This window comes from Schistocerca serialis, chromosome 7 (assembly GCF_023864345.2).
Source record: "Schistocerca serialis cubense isolate TAMUIC-IGC-003099 chromosome 7, iqSchSeri2.2, whole genome shotgun sequence".
NCBI classification, from domain to species: domain Eukaryota; kingdom Metazoa; phylum Arthropoda; class Insecta; order Orthoptera; family Acrididae; genus Schistocerca; species Schistocerca serialis.
The window spans coordinates 101,827,728-101,845,076 of NC_064644.1; the positions used below are offsets into that span (position 1 = coordinate 101,827,728).

The 17,349-nt window shown below is 46.1% G+C and overlaps 1 protein-coding gene and 1 pseudogene across 1 annotated transcript in view; both read right to left on the reverse strand.

The window, feature by feature from the left end:
- The window catches only part of LOC126412335 (cyclic AMP response element-binding protein A-like), a 690,109-nt gene that overhangs the window by 205,673 nt on the left and 467,087 nt on the right, over positions 1-17,349 (reverse strand). The gene's annotated exons all lie outside the window — the stretch shown is intronic.
- LOC126413442 (5S ribosomal RNA) lies at positions 16,099-16,216 on the reverse strand (annotated as a pseudogene).

Consider the following 17,349-nt stretch of genomic DNA (forward strand, 5'->3'; position numbering starts at 1 on the left):
GCGGGCCCCGGGCGGAGGGTATTTAAATCGGCCGCCGCCGCGACCGAACCCAGTTCCCTCTGAGCAGCCACAGCGTACGAATCTCCGTGCCGGCACGTTCACAGGAGCTCAGTCCGTCAGTTCACCTGATGATGGCGACATGTATGATCGCCGAAATATTGCGCCTGTTGGACACTGTAGACCGGCAGTACACCCGTCGATATTTTGATTATAGTAAGATTTATTAAGAAGTTTTATTACAATAAGAAAAGATACAATACTTGGGCAATCACACAGATGTGTCGTAAGCAGAGGGCAACATACAAAATAATGAATCTTCTTCAGTATAGACATCCCAAGTCTGTGCTACATAGGGAATACAAGAAAAGTGACTAGCATTGACGCTGCTATCGAAGTCCCTAATCTTGAAGCTACTATTGAGCTGGGCTGTCACCAGTCGGTGGCGGCGCTTATGTCCTCCTCTTCACATAGGGGCCGCTGCTGTCGCGTTATCGTCCTGGAGGGCGGCCTGGTCTGCGTGCGGTTGGCTGTCGTCTTCTTACAGCCTTCTCTTCCCTTTCGTTCCCGACTGGGGTGTCGGCGCTTGACTTTACGCCGTAACAGGAAGAATGTACGGCAACACCAGACCGATACGACGTACCATCAGCTATTAAGTAACATTATTTTGCTAGCGTTGTAAGTAGGCTGTTTAGGTTTTTTTGTTGGTAACGCCACATAGCGCTCAGTATGAATATCACTGACTGTGCTGTGTGCAGTCTGTGGCTGCTTTGCGTTGTTGGAAATTTTGCTATTGTAGTGTTGGGCAGTTGGATGTGAACAGCTCGTAGCGTTGCGCAATTGGAGGTGAGCCGCCAGCAGTGGTGGATGTGGGGAGTGAGATGGCGGAGTTTTGATAGCGGATGATCTGGACGTGTGTCCATCAGAGAGAGTAAATTTGCAAGACTGGATGTCATGAACTGGTATATATATTATGACTTTTGAACACTATTAAGGTAAATACATTATTTGTTCTCTATCAAAATCTTTCTTTTGCTAACTATGCCTATCAGTAGTTAGTGCCTTCAGTAGTTAGAATCTTTTATTTAGCTGGCAGTAGTGGGGCTCGCTGTATTGCAGTAGTTCGAGTAACGAAGTTTTTTGTGAGGTAAGTGATTCATGAAAGGTATAGGTTATTGTTAGCCAGGGCCATTCTTTTGTAGAGATTTTTGAAAGTCAGATTGCGTTGCGCTAAAAATATTGTGTGTCAGTTTAGTGTAGATCAGAACAGGTAAAGAGAGAAATGTCTGAGTACGTTCAGTTCTGCTCAGCTGTTTGAAAATCAAATAATGTAAGAGGTTTACCAGCACAGTAATTCACTGATTTTTCTAAGGGGACGTTTCAGCGTGAAGAGCTGTATCAAACCATTCTTCGGACCGTAGATAGGAAAAGCAACTGGAAATAAATTCCTGCTCTGAGACCGCGATCAAAATTAACTTTACGAAGCCGACCGGAGTGGCCAAGCGGTTCTAGGCGCTACAGTCTGGAACCGCGCGACCGCTACGGTAGCAGGTTCGAATCCTGCCTCGGACATGGATGTGTGTGATGTCCTTAGGTTAGTTAGGTTTAAGTAGATCTAAGTTCTATGGGACTGATGACCTCAGAAGTTAAGTCCCATAGTGCTCAGAGCCATTTTTAACTTTACGAATAAAACTGACTAAGACTTTTGTATATAATTTTTAGTGAAATATTCTGGTTATTGTCATCTCGAGGCCAAATTTAGTACTTCCGAAATAAAGTTCAGAGCTATTATGTTGTAAACTGCATGCCGAAGAGCGGTGAAAGTCGAAAACAACTACGTGGCAGTACCCCTGACCAGCATCCTTGATGGATATTCTGGGTGGAACGCTGGGTGACGCGCGCACGGGCTGTTGGCCGCGCTTCGGCAGGCTTCCTTTTAATCAGCGCCCCCTTCCAACCCCCGCCCCCTTGCGCCGCCCTGCCACGCGGGACGTAAACACGACGGCGACGCCCACGCGACGGGTGGGCGCCAGCAAGGGGCGCCCGGCGCCTGTGTCTCCCATCGTCTGGCCAAATCTCCAGGGGGAAAAGGCACTGTGCGCGAAAGACGGCTATGACTACCGCACATGCGTATCTGACTGCTGATCGCTGCGCGTGTTACTCCGATGCGTGGTATATACGACTCTTCTCGTTTTAGCTGTACCTGTCAGACTCGTTTTCCATTCATTATTTTCCGTTTATTGGCCCTCCGTCCTGAAGCTAGTTATGGTTTAGCAGCAGAGAAACGAGGAACTGGTACAACCTACGTTAACACTGGGTGAGGAAAATAAATCGAGCCTCCCAAAAATTTATATTACTAAACGGTTAACCAGATCGTGGTTTCATGATGCATGATTTATGGTTTACAATAGCAGTTGCAGGTTGCCTATCTAACGGCTTCCAGGGGCAACAAAAACTTGATTTTCGCTTAATTATAGACCGAATACAAAAATTTAAAATGTTATAATCTACTCAATAGCACGTATAATATTACATTAAAGGTTTAACACAATAAGTCCAGTTTTACAATTACAAACTGCGTAAATGCCGTGAGGCAGCATAACTCACCGCACGCAAATACCTGGATTATATTCATGTAGCATTTGAGAAAGAGAGCTCTTAGAGACATGCAACAAACTTGCAGATAATTTCAAAGCTTTACGAAACTTTTTCTACATCTACATCCATATCCATACTCCGCAAGCCACCTGACGGTGTGTGGCGGAGGGTACTTTGAGTACCTCTATCGGTTCTCCCTTTTATTCCAGTCTCCTATTTTTTTTTTTTTTTTTTCGTGGAAAGAAAGATTGTCGGTATGCCTCTGAGTGGGCTCTAATCTCTCTGATTTTATTCTCACGGTCTCTTCGCGAGATATACGTAGGAGGGAGCAATATACTGCTAGACTCCTCGGTGAAGGTATGTTCTCGAAACTTTCATGTATTTCATGTATTGACTCGTTCCATGACCATGGAGACTTCTCCTTAATTTGGTCCCACGGAACAATAAATAAAAAAAAAAAAAAAAGCCCGTACCGAGCTACTGAGCGTCTCTCTTGCAGAGTCTTCCACTGGAGTTTATCTATCATCTCCGTAAAGCTTTGGCGATTACTAAATGATCCTGTAACGAAGCCTGCTGCTCTCCGTTGGATCTTCTCTATCTCTTCTATCAACCCTATCTGGTACGGATCCCACACCGGTGAGCAGTATTCAAGCAGTGGGCGAACAAGTGTACTGCAACCTACTTCCTTTGTTTTCGGACTGCATTTCCTTAGGATTCTTCCAATGAATCTCAGTCTGGCATCTGCTTTACCGACGATTAATGATATATGGTCATTCCATTTTAAATCACTCCTAATGCCTACTCCCAGATAATTTATGGAATTAACTGCTTCCAGTTGCTGACCTGCTATATTGTAGCTAAATGATAAAGGATCTTTCTTTCTATGTATTCGTAGCACATTACACTTGTCTATATTGAGATTCAATTGCCATTCCCTGCACCATGCGTCAATTCGTTGCAGATCCTCCTACATTTCAGTACAATTTTCCATTGTTACAACCTCTCGATATACTACAGCATCATCCGCAAAGAGCCTCAGTAAACTTCCGATGTTATCCACAAGCTCATTTATATATAATGTGAACAGCAACGGTCCTACGACACTCCCCTGCGGCACACCTGAAATCACTCTTACTTCGAAAGACTTCTCTTCATTGAGAATGACTTGCTGCGTTCTGTTATCTATGAACTCTTCAATCCAATCACACAATTGGTCTGATAGTCCATATGCTCTTACTTTTTTCATTAAACGACTGTGTGGAACTGTATCTAACGCCTTGCGGAAGTCAAGAAACACGGCATCTACCTGAGAATCCTTGTCTATGGCCCTCTGAGTCTCGTGGGCGAATAGCGCGAGCTGGGTTTCATACGATCGTCTTTTTCGAAACCCATGCTGATTCCTAGAGAGTAGATTTCTAGTCTCGGGAAAAGTCATTAAACTCAAACATAATACGTGTTCCAAAATTCTACAACTGATCGACGTTAGAGATATAGGTCTGCACATCTGTTCGACGTCCCTTCTTGAAAACGGGGATGACCTTTGCCCTTTTCCAATCTTTTGGAACGCTACGCTGTTCTAGGGACCTACGGTACACCGCTGGAAGAAAGGGGGGGGGGGGGGGGCAAGTTCCTTCGCGTTCTCTGTGTAAAATCGAACTGGTATCCCATCAGGTCCAGTGGTCTTTCCTCTTTTGAGCGATTTTAATTGTTTTTCTCGCTGATACCCACCACAGAATGATCAGTCGCGGAGCCTAACCAATCTGTCAGCGGACGCCACCTCCTTTAGAACGGAGTGTTCCTGCCGCATTTTCGTAACTGCTGAATTCCACACTGTGCTTACTTCTTAGGCTCTTGTGACTAGCGCACTCTCATAACAGTTCAGCGGACCAGGGCTATATAGATACGCAGAACACAGCATCCCGACACTTTGCCTGAGGATGATGGGTACGAAACTCACTGAAACGTTGCGACGACACCACCTCGGATGATCAACACCGGAGAAAATTTTATCATTGGAATAAGCCGATAAAATTTGCAATCAAATACAGGACTCAATGCATTTATTGGTTTCCGATGTGTCCTAGTTACCTGTCCGCAGGTGGTGGTCTAGTGGTTTCGGTCAGAGAGACGGTGGCCCTCTGTAATAAGAAATAAAAAATAAACGGAGTAAAGGAATCAACGATCAGCTTGAATGGCTGTCATGTGACGACCACCCAGACCAAACGCAACGAACAGTGCCAAACAAAATGAAGAGAAGTAATAATAATAATAATAAAAAATGTTGCTAGCGTTGCTGTCTCTGGATCACGAGGTTCCGCGTTCGATTCCCGACCGGGTCGCGGATTTTGTCCTCCGCGGGACTGGGTGGTTGTGTTTTCCTCATCATTTCATCATCATTCGGGAAAGGGGCGAGACCAGACAGTGAAGAGATTGGGAATTCCTATAGGCGCTGATAACCACGCAGTTGAGCGCCCTGCAAACCAAATATCATCGTCATCTTCGTTATCTCATCCTGCATGTTTTAAAGTCCGAAAACATTACTTTCCCATACGCCTCGAATCTCGTTGTGACGTCAACAGTAAGTACTCTAAGAAAGACAAACAGAAGTTTAGCCAGTATAGCCCTGAAAGCTTCGGATGGTCTTAGGAGCAGTGTCCGCTGTGTTGCTTATACATCTGTGCTCTGCAAACCACCTCCCAATCGCAGATGGTCCGCAGGAAAAGCGACTGAAGATGAGCTTACGCATAGTTTCGGATATCTCTGATTCTACCTTCGTGGTCTTTTCGCTATACAGAAGGGTCCAAAAAAATGTATCCACTGTTTAAAAGCCCATAACTGGCAAACTAATTGACGGAGTTGTCTCATCTTTGGTAGTGTAACAGTTTGAAGTTCCGGCAATCGACACACAAGCGTTGTATTGCGTTGTTTTGTTTTGTGAGATGACAGGCGCCATATAGTCAGTGTTTTGTTCTTAGTTGCACCTAGTTACTCGAGTAAACATGGCTGGCGCAAGGCTTACATTCAATGAAAGGAAGTCAGTTTTGAAGTGGTATTTGAAGTACGGAAACATAAATGAGGTTCAACGGCAATGGCGAAATGAGTATCAAACAGACGGACACGTTTAACGATTCGTTGAATTCGAGACAAATTTGAAGCCGAAGGCTGTGTTAAAGATGTACACAAACAACGATCTGGACGACCTGTAACAGTAACAAGCCTAGTTAACTCCCGTCTTGTGTTACAACAATCCACTCGCTCACCACAGACGTCTGTGAGACAGTGTGCCCGTGTAACTGGAGAGAGTCGCTCAAGTGTTCGGCAAGTTTTGAAGACAGCAAAGTGGAAGTGCTACATCACACGATTGTTACACGCAATGAACGAGGACGGCCCAGATCGTAGAATGGAGTACTGAGAGTGGTTTACTAACATCGTGCGGAACATGAAGAGGTTGCAGAGATGATTTTGTGGTCTGATGAGGCACAGTTCAAACTCAATGGTACAGTAAATCGCTACACTTGCATCTACTGGGCCGCTGAAAATCCGAACGTCCATGTAGACAAAGCAGTGAATTTGCCAGGAGTAAATGTGTGATGTGGGTTGTCTTACCGGGGCTTGAATGGGCCATTCTTCTTTGACGGCACAGTTACCGGTGAGTGTACCTTCAGAAGCTTCAGACATCCATTTTACCTGCCATCCGAGACTTGTATGGAGACGGAAGAGTTTACTTTGAACAAGATGGTGCCGCAGCCCACTACCAAAATCGTGTTAGGGCGTATCTCGACGAAAATCTACCAGGAAGATGGATAGGCCGTAGAGGTGTTGTGTAGTATCCACCACGTTCCCCAGACCTAACTCCTCTGGACTTTTACCTGTGGGGAACACTAAAGGACGTAGTTTATCGACAAAAGCCATGCGCCGGCCGGGGTGGCCGAGCGGTTCTAGGCGCTACAGTCTGGAACCGCGCGACCGCTACGGTCGCAGGTTCGATTCCTGCCTCGGGCATGGATGTGTGTGATGTCCTTAGGTTAGTTAGGTTTAAGTAGTTCTAAGTTCTAGGGGACTGATGACCTTAGAAGTTAAGTCCCATAGTGCTCAGAGCCATTTGAACCATTTGAACCAAAAGCCATGCACATTGGATGAACTTCGAGAATCCATCGTACATTTATGTGCAAATATCCAAGTGAACACGTTGCACTCCGTAGTTCGTGCTGCAGTTCGGCGGCATCGTTTGTGTGTGGATGTTAATGGTGACCATTTCGAACACCTACAGTGATATATATTTAAGTTGGACTTTAAGCTACACTTTCACCAAAAATGAGACAACTCCGTCAATTAGTTAGCTGGTTATGGACTTTTAAATAGTGGATACATCTTTTTGGACCCCTCTGCATATACGTAGGAGCAAGCGGTACATTGGTTGACTCTTTCAGGGATGTACGAGATCTAAACTTTACCAGTAACCCACACCATAATGCAATCATCTCACCGGTGGCTTCTGCCACTGGAGGTGGATGAGCAGCTCCGTTATGCTCTTCTTTGTATGTTGTTTATTTCCGCTCTCAGTCCTCTCCGGTAAAGGTGCCAGAATGAGCACCAGACGAGGATTTTGTAAACTGCCTGCTTCATGGCTCGCTTATACTTCCTGAGCATACTTCCAGTGGGTGTCAGTCTGGCTTCTGCCTCACCAGGGATTATTTTTTCTTAGTCGTTCCACTTTAAATCATTCCGTGTGTCCTGCAGCTTATCAGTCACTGCCGGGGTGAGGCACAGCTGGGATCCAGCCTGCGGCGGCGCGCAAGCCTCACCTCGATCGCAGACGGCAGGGAAAGCTCGGCCGTGGGGAGCGGCGAGCGACTCCTCTCCCATTCCCAGCCTGCAGCCAGCGGCGAGGACAAGGACGGCTTGGGCAACGGCTCTCCGCTAACGGCCGTTCCTCCCAGACGGGTCGCTCCTGTCCACCCTCCGCCAGCTACGGCACCCAACTCTAACCAGCACTACGTTTGCCTAGGCCTGCCTACCGTTTCTTAGCCCTCTCCTCTCTGCATTACAACTTCTGTTGCAAGAGTCGCTAATTTAAGAAGATTCTTTTCTGCTCCCCCTACACTATGTACCGTATGATTTGTTGGGAAAAAGCCTTGAGGGAGCGGAAGCAAATAACATGGGGATTTTACAGTTCATAAACTAACGAATCTTGGATATGCACCATTCAATCACTAACTGCCTCAATACAAACTGCTAAAATTTTTTTGCATGTCCATCCTTTTGGCAGGTCTTTGAGACTACGGCCGTTTACTATTGTGAGAAAATAAAACACCCTCAGCCGGTTATTTTGTTGCAACTAGTTTCGGCGCTTCTGTGCCCCATCTTCGGGAGGAATTTGACGCAGAAGGGGTTGACACAATCCCTATATATATCGCATCAGTGGCCAGCATAACTGGATACGCAGATTATCTGAAAACTTAGGTGTGAGCACCCTAACCATCAACCGCCAACAGTTTTCAGACAACCTGCGTATTCAGATATGCTGGCCATTGATTCGATATATATATAGGGATTGTGTCAACCCCTTCTGCATCAAATTCAGTCTGAAGATGGCCCACTGAAGCGCCGAAACTGGTTGCAACAAAATAAATAAAATCTTAAGAACGGCTGTAGGTGTTTCATTTTCTCACAATAGCTCAAAAAAAATTCTTTGTCCGCGCTGTAGTTTTTTCGTGAAAACGCCACGATGAAATTATAACAAGTCTTACGTATTAATGTGTAATTTACATCTACATCTACATGATTACTCTGCAATTCACAAGTAAGTACCTGGCAAAGAATTTATCGAACCACGTTCAGGCGATTTCTCTACTGTTGCACTCTCTAACATCAAGTGGGCAAAATGAACACTACAATATTTCCGTACATGCTCTGATTTCTCCACCACGATGATAATTTCTTTCCATGTGGGTTTGGGTGAGTAAAATAGTTTCGCATTCGGACGAGAAAGTTGGTGATTGAAATCGCCGCAAAGAAAAAAGCCTTTGTTTGAATGATTGACATCCCAAATCATGTATATATCTGTGACACTCTCTCTCCTCTTTCACGATAATACAGAACGAATTTCCCTCCTTTGAAACTTTTCGATGGTAAGGAACCCATACTGCGCAACAGAACTCCCGAAAAGAACGGGCAAGCGTAATAAAGGCAGTCTCTTTATTAGATCTGTTGGACGTTCTAACTGTTCTGCCAATACAAGGCAGTCTTTGACTCAAATTCCGCACAACATTTTCTTTGTGACTGATCCTGTTAATGTTCTTCGAAATTATAATCCTAGGAATAAATGCACGATGAGTATGACGGCGACCTGGAGAGGTTGCATTCTTCCAATGTTTAGAAAACGAGCGGTGGTGTTACTCATTGCGTCATGATTGTGGGTCACTGTTAGTAGTGATTGACGGAAGTCTGATGGCACAGTGGTACGTCATGGACATCGTGCATTCTCATGTATTGCCTTTCAAATAGCAGTATCGAGGTGCCATTTTTCAACAGGACAGTGCTTGTCCACATATGGCACATGTTTCTATGAACTGTCTGCGTCATGTTGAGGTAGTCCCATAGCCTACAAGATCCCCAGATCTGTCCGCCATAGAAATAGTGCACGTTAAACCAGTCATAGTGGCAGAATCCAGGATATCAGGGATCAGTTAGAACAGCCGTGGACCAGCTTGATATAACGGCTTGATTACATCCTTCGAAACCGAATCAAACCACACATTCAGGCAAGAAGGGGTGCTACGTCATACAGCCAGTTTCTTTGTAAATTTTACTCGATTTCGCAAACACAGAAATAACGTCACATACCCGCTCAACCCGTGAAGCTTCATTTCGTTTCCTCCACCTTTCTGGGCACGTCACATTTTTTTCGCGGTGGGTATTTTGAGCAGTTTATTCAACCAATACGACGTGCTCCAAGCGTTCGCCTATCTCAGTGTCACAGGAGTTGCTAGGTCCTTCGTTTTATTACTAGATTCCAACTTGTTGTAAGAAGGCCGGTTTTTTATTACCTCACTTTCACAGCCGACAGCGCTCTGGAGATACACAACTTATAAAAACGACCACTTGTGACAAGCCAGTCTCAGTACAAGTGTGATACTCCAGGGCCACCCTGGAAGCCACTCATGTGGAAAAGTCTTGATAGTTTCTAGAATGGAAGGTAGGGGACGAGGTACTGGCAGCAGTAAAGCTGTGAGGACGGGACGTTAGTCGTGCTTGGGTAGCTCAGTTGGTAGAGCACTTGCCGGCGAAAGGCAAAGGTCGCGAGTTCGAGTCTCGGTCCGGCACACAGTTTTAATCTGCCAGGAAGTTTCAGGCTTGATAGTATCAGAAACGTGTGACCTATTGACCTTTTACATTAGCCATCCATCTTGACAATGCAGGTGAACTAATGCAAGTAGTGCAACACATCTTCTTCTGAAACCAGATTGGTTTTATTTAAATTCCAACACAGCATATTATTCCTCGCTCTTTAGGGCCAAAAATTAATGTTTTTCAACATAATCGCGATTCAGTGCGACACCCTTACACTACCTTACTGGGAGGGCCAGTATACCCACATGATATCACTTTACTGGTCGACGCACATGTTTGGTCCAGTGTTGGAACATGTGAAATCCAGGTTGCAGAACAGTTGAGGAAGAACAGTCCAATGGAGTTTTATGAGCTCCTCCCGGGAGCGCAGACTTATGTGAGGCCTTGCGCTGTCACGGAGAAGGAGAAGGTCGTCTCCACTTTCGTGGCGACCAACTCGCTGAAACAGTATCTTCAATTTCATGAGGGTAGCACAATACATTTCAAAGCTACCGTTGCAAAATGAGGGAGGGCATCAAACAGAGTAATCCCTTCCGAAGTCCGTCGCCATGGTTTTACCGGCTGAAGATGTGGCTTTGAACTTCTTTTTCGGACGAGAGGTGGTGTGGCGTTACTCCACAGATTGTCGTTTTGTTTCCGGTTGGAAGCGACGAACCCATGTTTCATCGCCCGGGACGATGTTCGACAAAAACAATTGTCACGATCAGCCTCACAACGCGCAAGCAATCCGCACACATGGTCCTTTCGTTGCCCTTTATGGTCTTGTGTTAGGCGGTGAGGAGTCCTGCGGCCGCACACTTCTGGATGCCCCAGTTGGTGGACAAGTGTATCAGTACCACCAACAGGGACGTCCAGTTGAGCAGCGAGGTGTCTGATTCTGATCCGTCGATCACCTCGAATGAGAGTGTCCACACGTTCCAGTATTGCAGATGTCACAGCTGTGTGCGGCCGTCCGGCACGCTGGAGATCGGACAGATTTACACGACCTTGTTGCGATGATGACAAACCCCTCGCCCAGCGACTCACTGTGCTTTTGTTCACCGCCAGGTCTCCGTAGACATTCTGCAAGCGCATGTGAGCAGCTGCGATGCTGTGGTTTTCTGCCAAAAGAAAGTAAAAAGCTCTGTACTTTGAACGTACCTCCGTTACAGCCCCCCCCCCCCCTTTTGAACGCTACGTATAGCGCCGCCAGCTAGCGGAACTTAATGAAGCAATAGCGTCTGAAGTGGGAATATTCCAAGATTAACTGAATTATGTCTTCGTTCGAGCTATTTTAAATACAATGGTGAATTCTATGAACAGGCTGACGGCCTTGCTATGGGCTCACCCATTTCGCCAGTTGCAGCTGACGTTTTTATGGAACATTTTGAGCAACAAGCGTTAAGTAGTGCTCCTTTGAAGCCTTATTGCTGGCTCCGCTATGTGGGCGATACATTTGTTATATGGCCACACGGCGAAGAAGAACCTCATGCGTTCCACAATTTCTTAAATGGAATTCACCCCAAAATCAAATTCACCTAGGAGGTTGAGTGTGAGGTCGGCCTCCCGTTCCTCGATATGTTGGTATACAGAAGATCTGATAACACTCTACAGAGTGTACAGAAAGCCGACTAACACAAACAGGTGTTTAGATGCCACTTCGCACCACCACCCAGTTGCCCGCATCTCGTGGTCGTGCGGTAGCGTTCTAGCTTCCCACGCCCGGGTTCCCGGGTTCGATTCCCGGCGGGGTCAGGGATTTTCTCTGCCTCGTGATGGCTGGGTGTTGTGTGCTGTCCTTAGGTTAGTTAGGTTTAAGTAGTTCTAAGTTCTAGGGGTCTTATAACCACAGCAGTTGAGTCCCATAGTGCTCAGAGCCATTTGAACCATTTTTTTTGAACCACCACCCAGCCCAGAAGCAAGCAGTACTCAACACACTGTCTTCACGTGCCTTCCGTATCAGCGATGACGACAACTTGGAATCGGAGTTGAATTTTTTAAAGAAGACATTGAAGGCAAATGGGTATGATAGTTATTCAATCGACAGGGCTTTTAGGCGGAATATTTATACCGCTAATAAGAATGACGAGGAGCCGCCTTCTCACTCCGTCATGTTACCGTTCGTTTCTGGGGTCACTGACCGCATGAGCAGAATTTTAAAGAAAAATGATACGCAGACATCTTTCTTTAGTCAAAACAAAATAAAAGACTTTTTCCGGCGGAAAACAGATGCACCTGATTACTTCCACAATGCAGGCGTCGATGAAGTGTCATGTGGCTCCGGCAAAGTGTATATAGGCGAAACGGGAAGAACTATTAAAGAACGCATTAAGGAATACGAACGGCAAATGCGGCTAAAACGAAGTGCAAAATCGGCAGTAGCGGAACATCACGAGAACTGTGGCCCTGACATCGATTTTAATAACGTACGTGTACTGGCTAAAGAAACAAACATTTATAGAAGAAAGGTCCGAGAAGCAGTTGAAATTTCTAAGAATGCATCTAATTTCAATAGAGAGGATGGCTATAGGCTTCCGCCATCGTGGCTCCCCGCCATCAGCGAAGTAAATACGCGACCGCGGTGTGTGAGCGGCATAAACAACGCGCTGCAAGTCACCTCGGCGGACAATAATATTGTGGGTAAACATTCCCCGTCTCTTGCTCTGTCCGTTTCGAATCTAGCCACTGATGACGACCAACCAATAGTGGCAGCAGGCATTTCAATCAATAACCCTTCTCCAGCATAAGTGCGGAAATAGTCAGTTTCTATCCAATGACGATGGACCACCAATGGTATCCACAGGAGATGAGCTACCAACGCCCCTGCTTCTGCATCAGAGCGGGAAATTTAGCTTATGACTGTTGTTGTTGTTGTGGTCTTCAGTCGCGAGACTGGTTTGATGCAGCTCTCCATGCTACTCTATCCTGTGCAAGTTTCTTCATCTTCCAGTAACTAATGCAACCTACATCCTTCTGAATCTGCATCTCTTGGTCTCCCTCTAAGATTTTTACCCTCCACGCTGCCCTCCAATACTAAATTGGTGATCCCTTGATGCCTCAGAACATGTCCTACCAACCGATCCCTTCTTCTAGTCAAGTTGTACCACAAACTCCTCTTCTCCCCAATCCTATTCAATACCTCCTCATTAGTTATGTGATCTACCCATCTAATCTTCAGCATTCTTCTGTAGCACCACATTTCAAAAGCTTCTAATCTCTTCTTGCCCACACTATTTATCGTCCATGTTTCACTTCCATACATGGCTACACTCCATACAAATACTTTCAGGAGCGACTTCCTGACACTTAAATCTATACTCGATGTTAACAAATCTCTCTTCTTCAGAAAGGCTTTCCTTGCCATTGCCAGTCTACATTTTATATCCTCAGCCTATGACTATGGCCTACCAGTGGCAGCCATATGAATTTTAACCAATACTATTACTTGAAACTTCCTGGCAGATTAAAACTGTGTGCCGGACCGAGACTCGAACTTGGATCCTCTGCCTTTCGCGGGCAAGTGCTCTACCAACTGAGCTACCCAATCACGACTCACGCCCCGTCCTCACAGCTTTACTTCTGCCAGTACCTCGTCTCCTACCTTCCAAACTTTACAGAAGCTCTCCTGCGAACCTTGCAGTACTAGCACTCCTGAAAGAAAGGATATTGTGGAGACATGGCTTAGCCACAGCCTAGGGGATGTTTCCAGAATGAGATTTTCACTCTGCAGCGGAGTGTGCGCTGATGTGAAACTTCCTGGCAAATTAAAACTGTGTACCGGACCGAGACTCGAACTCTGGATCTTTGCCTTTCGAGGGCAAGTGCTCTACCAGGAGTGCTCTTTCAGGAGTGCTTGTTCTGCAAGGTTCACAGGAGAGTTTCTGTAAACTTTGGAAGGTAGGAGACGAGGTACTGGCAGAAGTAGAGCTGTGAGGACGGAGCGTGAGTCGTGCTCGGGTAGCTCAGTTTGTAGAGCACTTGCCCTCGAAAGAGAAAGATCCCGAGTTCGAATCTCGGTCCGGCACACAGTTTTAATCTGTCAGGAAGTTTCATATCAGCGCACATTCCGCTGCAGAGTGAAAATCTCATTCTTTTCAATACTATCACATCTCCAGCACGAACGCCAGAAAACTCCCCCTTTACAAGTGGACGCGGTACTCGTCTCTGACTGTGTTCTAGCTGTAGTGGGAACCAAAATATCCTGAGGAAGATCCCAGCAGAGGGGTCGAAATTTCTAACATTTTAGAAGGAACATGATGCGGCCTAATAACCTAGAAGATTTTAACTTCAATATTCTAAGATGTACAATAACAAATTCAGCATTTTTTACCGCAAACTGCTGTGAAAAAAATGTGTTGCGTTACTTATTGAACGCCCCTCGTAACTTTCACGAGAGTCATCGCCGCGTGTAAAGCCTTATTCGGGAGCAACGAAAGGGGCCGTGTAATGTCCCCACAGCAAATACCCTCTACCACGCACCAATTAATCATTTTCAATCAAACCATCCACATTCATTCACTTTGGAAAAGTTATCGGATCTGATTTTCTCGTAATATATGCGGCGACAGCTCGTCGACGCCAAAGTATTTTCTAGTGCGTTTATTCTTTGAAATAACAGAGCGTATATATGTATTCTCCATGGTTGTTAGAGTGGTAACTAGGAGAGCTTCTGGAGTATCTCTTGAGGGATTGATGTGTTTCTGAGAGATACATATTCTGCTTTTCTTCTCGCTAAAGCGAGCCAATTAACATTTGTGCCGTTGGCTGTTTGTTTTGAAGAGAAAAAGATTGTAGAAGGAAAATAATTAAGGCGTGGAATCACCGGAGATCTGGACATGTGATGGTGATGGATTTAATACACGATTTTCTCCATAAATAAGGTTTGTGACTTTTTTGTTCTGGAGTGAATGAACGAATGAGTTTTTTTTCTGAATCATTTGTTGATCATGTTGGCCCTGTAATTAGTGGGGAAGTTTCAGCTGTGTCGAAGAGAGTCTGCAATCACTGAGTCTGTGTTAAATCGTCCAAAAAGGCTTCGTACACATCTGGAATTCGCAATCTTTCGTATAAGGAACAAATTGTCCAAACGATTGATTCTCCCGACTGACTGCAGTGTTTAACAGTAATAATAAATGTAAAGATCTCTTACAGCAAGCCAGCCGCTGATTACCAAGACGAAGGACTCCACCAAAGATTCTATTTGGCTGATTCTTTTTATCACGTAATGAAATCTTATATTAAAAACTATACACAGATAAAGGAGAGAAAGAGAAAGAGCGAATGAAAATAGAGATAATACTAATAATCCTCCATTAGTCTAATTTTTCGCCTGTCTTATCACGGATCAGCCAAGAACTGGGAGGGCCTTACTTTACTGTATGGACTTATGAGTGAAAGTGAAGGGATCTTAAGGACAACAGATACACGTCTATACAGACAAGACAATACACAGAGATAGCGGCTAGCTGCATTGATCATCTATTCTTAGATTAAAGAGACGGCAACTTATTATCCGAACATTTAAAAATGTTAAAGCCGGAAAGAGGGACGGAGTGGTGCGGAGTGCTCCCTGCGTGAGGGTGTAGCGGAGTCGCGAACTGCCGGGCGTGCAGATAGTGGGGGCGGGCCGGCCTGCGCCGCGCGTGTGACAGATAGCAGCTATCTGGCCGCCTCGCTTCCTTCCGGCACAACACAGGGGGCCACACACACCGCGCAGCGCCTCCCTACTTCGCCACTGGCGGCGGGCAAAGCGCACGCAGCCAGGCAACGTCGGCACTGATAGCGCACTTGCCGGTGGCGCAAGCGGTGCATTAAAGGTAGCAAACGAGATACATTGCTTCAACCATATAAAGTAATGGCAGTACCAAGGTTTTTGTGTCACTGCGAGTGTTGGACACTTGCTGAATGACGGGGCTAAAGGATAGACAGTGCAGAGGTAATACACTGAAGCGCCAAAGAAACTGGTATAAAGCACTCCGTCTTCAGGCCACGAGTGGCCTACCGGGACCATCCGACCGCCGTGTCATCCTCAGTGGAGGATGCGGATAGGAGGGGCGTGGGGTCAGCACACCGCTTTCCCAGTCGTTATGATGGTATTCTTGACCGAAGCCGCTACTATTCGGTCGAGTAGCTCCTCAATTGGCATCCCGAGGCTGAGTGCACCCAGAAAAATGGCAACAGCGCATGGCGGCCTGGATGGGCACCCATCCAAGTGCGGACCACGCCCGACAGCGCTTAACTTCGGTGATCTCACGGGAACCGGTGTATCCACTGCGGAAAGGCCGTTGCCACAGAGAAACTGATATAGGCATGCATATTCAAATACAAAGGTATGTAAACAGGCAGACTATGGTGCTGCGGTCGGCAATGCCTATATAACAAGTGACTGGCGCAATTATTACATCGGTTACTGCTGCTACAATGGCAGGATATCTAGATTTAAGTGAGTTTCAACACAGTGTTATAGTCAGCGCACGAGCGATGTGACATGGCATCTCCGAGGTAGCGATGAAGTAGGAATTTTCCCTGACGACCATTTCAAGAGAGTATATCGGGAATCCCGAAAAACATCGCTGCGACCGGAAAAAGATCCTGCAAGAACGGTACCAACGACGACTGAAGAGAATCGTTCAAAGTGACAGAAGTGCAACCCTTCCGACAAACTGCTGCAAATTTCATTGCTGGACCTTCAACAAGTGTCAGCGTATGAAAGATTCAACGAAACGTCATCGATATAAGCTTTCGGAGCCCAAGGCCCACTCGTGTACCCTTGATGACTGCACGACACAAAGTCTTACGCCTCGCCTGGGCCCCTCAACACCGTTAATGACTCTAAAAATTTTGTCTGGTACGACGAGTCCCATTTCAGATTGTATCGAGCGGATGGACGTGTACGGGTATGGAGACAACCTCATGTCACTAGGGGACTCTTGAAGTTGGTGGAAGCTATGTACTCGTGTGGAGCATGTGCAGTTGGAGTGATGTGGGACCCCTGATACGTCTAGATACGATTCTGACAGGTGATACGTATTCAAGCATCCTGTCTGATCACCTGCAGCCATTCATATCCATTGTACATTCCGATGGATTTGGGCAATTCCTGCAGGGCAATGCGATATCCCACACGTCCAGAATTGCTACATAGTGGCTCGAGGAACACTCTTCTGAGTTTAAACACTTCCGCTGGCCACCAAACGCCCCAGACATGAACATTATTGAGAATATCTGCGATGCCTCACAATGTGCTGCTAAGAAGAAATTTCCACCCCCTCGTGCCCTTAAGGATTTATGGACAGCCGTACAGGATTCATGGTGTCAATTCTCTCCAGCACTAATTCAGACATTAGTCGAGTCCCTGCCACGTCGTGTTGCGGCAATTCTGCGTGCTCCCGGGGTCCTACACAATATTCGGCAGATGGACCG